Below are 6,000 nucleotides of genomic sequence, written 5' to 3' on the forward strand. Positions count from 1 at the left end.
TCATGTTTTCACATCCTGTGGTCATCAGCTCCCCAAAATTCCATCCTTACTTTAGTTGCAGGGACACTGAAGGTGGGAGAAGGGCTGATCATTGAGTTTTACCAGCTATTTGTTCTCAAGAACATGAATCACAGATGGGTTTGCACTAATGATATTTTCACAGTGGCTTTGTATAATTTTCGTTGAATATTTTGTATAGTGACTCTTCACCCTGTTAACAGCGTGGTTTGACTTAAGAATGGAAAAAGCACACTGTGGGTTGGTTTGTTTGTCTGTTTGATTTTGTTTTGTTTTTGCTTGGGAGTAGTTAAATAAATGGAGGAAATGGATGATTTCATTAAAAAAAGAAAAAGAAAAAAAGCCATTGCACCAACCTGGAACTGCCATCCCCAGCCTTCTCATTATGTGGGAAAATACCCTATTTGTTTAACTACTGCTTATCAGGCTTTCTGTTACTTGAGCTAAATTCATTCCTAATGGGGACACCGTCTGCATCAGTCAGGGTCCTAGCAGGAAATCAATGACACTCGGTATGTGAGACATAATGAAGGGACCATGGACACCAACAAAGAGGGTGAAGTACTTTGGGATTAGCCATGGTGGGAAGCTGTTACCCCTGATCCTGATGGAGCAAGGGTTGGGAGTTGATCCTGGAACCCACTGAGAACTCCAGCAGGGAGAGGGCCTGATGGGAGGTGTGGCTGAAGGTGGAGAGACACAGCCACTGACAAATATGGCACCACAGAAGAGTGGATACTCAGCCTCTCTCTCTTCCCACCTCCTGACTGACCTACCAGGGTCTCCCAATAGCCAAACCAACTGGAAGTCAAAGGGCAAGAGGCTGGTTGATACAGTCCTTTCAGGGCACTGTTGGGGAAAGAGTGGAGAGCGAATCGGGTGGCGTAGGTGGGCGATACGCCACACACCACCCAATGCAGGTTTCTATCTTCCTTCCTTGCTGTGGGATGATGCTATTGAGAACGAAAATTTTGTTTTGTGATATGCCAGTGGTAGCCCTGGAGAAGCTGGTTCTCCTGACCACCCACGTTGATGATGAGAGGGACATTAAGTCAGCGGCTATCCCTTATTAGACTTGGCTGCCAGGAAGTTAGAGGTGAAATGTTGCATGCAGTTACAATAATTGCCCTTAATGCACATCTTCTGGAAAAACTGCCACCCCATTTTTATAAAATGCCTCTTATTTCTGTATCCTTGTTTGCATGATTCTCTCATTTATTTTTCATTTACTGTAAATTATCTCAAATTACTTTTGGAAATAAATGGAGTGTGAAGAGTAAGTCTTAATGTCCTTCTAGTTGGGATTAGGTTTGGTTGTGAGTAACTCAAAATAACCATGGCTTCAACAAGGTAGACGCTGTTTCTCTCCTAAGTGGCTATCTGGGGGAGGCAGGCCACGCCTGGCTTGGTGGTTCTGCTCCACAAAGTCTTCAGAAGCACAGGCTTCATGGTGCTTGGCTGCCAGCCCTCTTATTAATTATCTGCCAAGGATAAGATAATTATCTGCCAGGAGTTAAGTGAAAGGCCTTTCAGCTGAGCAGAGGCACCAGCCCCAGGCCTCACACAAGACTAACCCACTTTGCTCTGACTCCATCAACCTGCTGTGGTGAGGGCCCTCCTTGAGGCCCAGAGAACCTCTGGACACCTAGCTCCCAGGAACACTGTAGGCTTGGGTGAAGTTTGCCTCCCACCTTGGGGAGCAGCCTATGATAGTGGAGAAAGGAAGGAGAGAGTTGAGTCAGGGCCATCAGGCATCATGGAAGGAGGAAATGTGGCTCCTTCAGAGGCAAAGGCCCAGAATGTAGCCCCATGGAAAGGTAAGTCTAGCATGTAATTCCTAGGAATGTTACCTCCTCAGAGGCCTGTAGCTGAATTGTGCTTAGAGCCGGACCTCAGGTATAAGAAGGCAACCTGCAACGAGAGACGTAGTCAATGAATAGCGTGACTGTAGTTTTAATTATCACTAATTAATCACCTTACCTTGGCATAGTATCCTGGCTTCCTGGGTTCAGATCCTCCCTCTGCAGTCCCTGCTGTCTCCTGGCCCACCCTGGGAGGGGGAAGGCTAACAACACAGTGTAGACATCAAGGAAGTGTGTGCCCTATCCCAAGCCCTGCTCGTACCTGGTAAGGGGCATTAAGTCAGCTTTAGGACAGGCCTGGCTGGGGCTTGGTGCAGCCAAGGGCCACCTCCCATCTTGGGTCAGCCCCAGAGTGCTTCCTGGCCCCCTCTCTACCCTTCTGGAGTTACCCCAAGGCCAGGTTGAGCCTCTTGGTTTCCCTACAAAGCCCTGAGCCCAGACTCCTACTCTTTCCTTTGTTGGATCTTGGAGGTGTGTCCAGAATGATCAGAAGGAAAGCCTTATGGGGCCAAACTGGGACTTAGCAACTCCATCCCTCGGACTCTGCAGTCAGGAACTCAGAGCTACACTAGGGTGACCACAGGAATGATTGTCTAAAACAACAGTAGTGATGGGTAGTGGAAGGGGGCACTTTTAATAATTATGCTTGGATAGCAGTTATATATTATATGCTGGGACCGTCCTAAGCAAGCCTGGACATGTGGCCTTCCTAACTCTGGGGTGGTGCCTATTGGACCCCACTCCCGCTGGCCCTCCATCATGCTGAGGGGTTGCAGTCTAGGATATCTTCTATCATTCTTGGCAGCCAAGTTGTTCTGCTTCTTGAGATTGAATTACCAGGCACACAGTCCTGCCTACTGGCCTCTGAGGGTGGCCCCAAAGCTGATAAACCAGTCCGTCTCGCCCCCTCACCCCCTACCCCAGGCAGGGAATGTGCCTCTCTTCTCTTTGTCCCTCATGCCTTGCGAGGGGGTACAGGGCAGGATTCTATGAGGACTGCGGAGCCGTCCTTGTTCAGGATCTCAGCTCCAGGGAAAGGGAAGCACCGTGGGTGTTAGATCCAGAGAATACAGGGCCTGGGTTTGAGTTTGGTGTTTCTTTACATTAAAGAGAAGGTGTTGGGCCCAAAGAAGGAACCTTTAGCTCTAAAAATCCTATGATCCTATGATAGCTTTTGCCCTGCACAGATACTGAGTGAGGAGCATGACAGCATTCAGTCTTAGCCTTGCATCATCAGGGCGTGAGTTAGATTTAAGATTGTATCAAAGTCTGCACCCTTCAGAGCAGGCCTGACTTGAAAGAAGCAGACAGGGCTCCATGCTTAGAAACGGCAGGAGTCAGTTCATACTTAACCTTGTAGGCCATTGGAAAGACTTGGCTTTTACTCTGAGTGTGATGGGAAGCAATCTGGTATGGCTTTTAACAAGAATCCACTCTGCATGATGGGATGAGAATAGACTAAAAGGGGCAAGATAAACAATAGGAGGCTGATTATTGCAGTAGTCCACACAAGGGATAATGGTGGCTTGAAGTAGTGGTGATGTGGTAAGAAGTGTCATAATCTGAATATATCTTGAAGGCAGAGCCAACAGGGTTTACTGACAGTTTCCGCATGAAGTATAAGAAACGAGGAGTTGAGGATGACTCCAAAGTTTTGGCCTGAGTGACTAGAAGGATGAAGTTGCTGGTTACCATGGAGAAGGTTGAAGAGGAGCAGGGTTGTGGGAAGTACCCTTTAGACATCCAAGTAGGGATGTTGAATAGGCCGTTGGGTCTGCAGTTCAGGGAAGAGAAAAGGGTGGAGTTTACACTCTTTTTTTTTAAAGAAGTGAGTGAGCAAATGTGATAAATCCCACCAGTCTGGTTTAATATATTGATAGCTAACATCTACTGAGTGCTTACTCTGCCAGGCATTGTACTACGTTCTTACACACGTTAACCCATTCAGTCCTCACAATAATCCTAAGAGTTAAGTTTTATTATTAACCACAAAAGGGAGGTATAATAGTTTGCTAGGGCTGCCATAACCAAGTGCCACAGACAGAGTGGCTTAAACAACAGAAACTTATTTTCTCACAGTTGTGGAGGCTGTAAGTCCAAGACTGAGGTGTCAGTCAGGCAGTTTGGTGTCAGGCAGGTCAGCTTCCCCTGAGGCCTCTCTCCTTGGTCTGCAGATGGCCTCTCCTCTACAGGCTCGCATCCCCAGTGTCTTCTGCATGGCCCACTCTCCTCTTTTTATAAGGACTCCAGTCAGATTGGGTTAGGGGCCACTCATATGATCCCATTTTAACTTAAATACCTTTTTCCAAATACAGTCACATTGTGAGGTACTGGGAGTTAGAGCTTCGACGTATGAATTTTGGGGTGGAAACAATTCAGTCCATAACGGGATGTCTAGAGAGACCAGGCACAGTTCACAAGATCACCCAGCTATCACATGGGAAAACTGGAATTTGAATTCCGCAGGTCTAAGCCTCAGCCTACTTTCTTAATATCGTCTGTACGGCCTCCTTAGTCGTCATGCTCATACCTTGGTATAGTTTCTTCTCCACCTGTAGCAGCATTTGATACATGTTCACAATCGCTTATCTGAACCCTTGGGACAAGATAACACGGTGCACATACCATGTGTTTTGCTACCACCTCCAGCAGGGTCTGGGCCAGTGCTCCATTAATACTTTGCTAATTTGGCAGAAAAAATATAGTAATAATCACCCTAAATGAGATAGAAAACATGAATAGTTTCGTATCATTTTAATAGGCTTTGATGCCAAATGAGTTATACATGACTTTTTTGTTGTTGTTTTTTAAGAGTTTGGAGCATTGGGGATTTTAGAATTTCAGACTAGGGATTGTGGGCATACACCTGCAGTTCTCCTTGTGGTTGTAACTATCCTCCTTAGTAAGTTTTATATCCTACTCGCTGATTCTCTTAATCACATATGAGGCATGCGCTGCACCAAAGCAGTTTGTCCCATGAGAGCCAATTGAACATGTGAGGTGTGAAGCCCACTGAGGGAGAGGGGAGTGGAGATTTTGGTCCATAGTTCTGGTCAAAGGAGGAAAAACCCCTTGGTCCTCAGGAGGAGCTGAGCATTACCCCCAGAGAACCTGGAGCCCCTCCTATAGGGGAAGCCACCACTCCTTTCTCCAAGACTTCCTCCTGGTAACTGCTGCATCTTAACAGGACCTTCTGGATACTCTGAAAGAAGGATTCCAGTTGTGGGATCTGCAGGCCTCAGAGCAGGTTGTGGGAAACCAGAGTTTTGGGAATCCTTCTCATGTCATTCCATATTGACAGCTGCCACCTTGGCCTAAGTGTGGACAATCCTGTGAAGAGAGAAGATAACTTAAGCAATGCCACGTAGGTGGCTCTGGCCTGAGGCTCATGCAGGATCTAGAGATTTACTCAATGTTGGGCTCTGCCCTCAGAAGACCAGGTAACTCAAAGACTTAAGGGCACAGAGCTTCTTGAGAACGGAATGTGGGGCCAGCGGTCAGGGCGATCCAGACTTCCTCCTAACCCTGCGAGGCTCAGGCCCAGCTGTGGATGCTGCCATACGTGCTGTCCCCTCCCACTTCCTCCAGGCTCTGCCAGGCTTCTAGGGCCGAGTTCTGAGTGACAGCTAATTTGATGCAGGGAGCCAGTGGAAATCCAAACTTTAGAGCAATCTGTCTGGCTTTGTCTGGAGCCAGGCAGGTCAGCAATGGCTGGAGAACAAAAGGCTTTGCAGATAACGGGAAGAAAACAGCATGAAACTTTAATGGTGTACTTTAAAGGCAGGTGTAATAGATCAGGGCCAATTTCCAACTCTCCTCTCCTCCACAGCTCCTAGGTCTGCTCCTCTGCCTGCCATCCTGGAGATTTCCTTACCTGGCTCCATGCAGCGGGCATGCTCCTGCTTGTCTGCCCCACTCTAGCTGCTGTGCGTGTTCTCTTGGCGGGGGCGGGTGGTGGGGTGGGCACTGCCCAAGGGATATGTGCCTGACAGGTCCCCTCTTCCCAGACTGGGGAGCTCCCTGCAGCCTGAGGATGGGGCTCAGGTCTGCCTTAACTCAGTGTTCTCAGGAGGGAGTCACTGAGCCAGGGCCTTCCCTGGATTAGGAGGGAGAAGAGGGG

This window comes from Camelus ferus, chromosome 6 (assembly GCF_009834535.1).
Source record: "Camelus ferus isolate YT-003-E chromosome 6, BCGSAC_Cfer_1.0, whole genome shotgun sequence".
Taxonomy (NCBI): Eukaryota; Metazoa; Chordata; class Mammalia; order Artiodactyla; family Camelidae; genus Camelus; species Camelus ferus.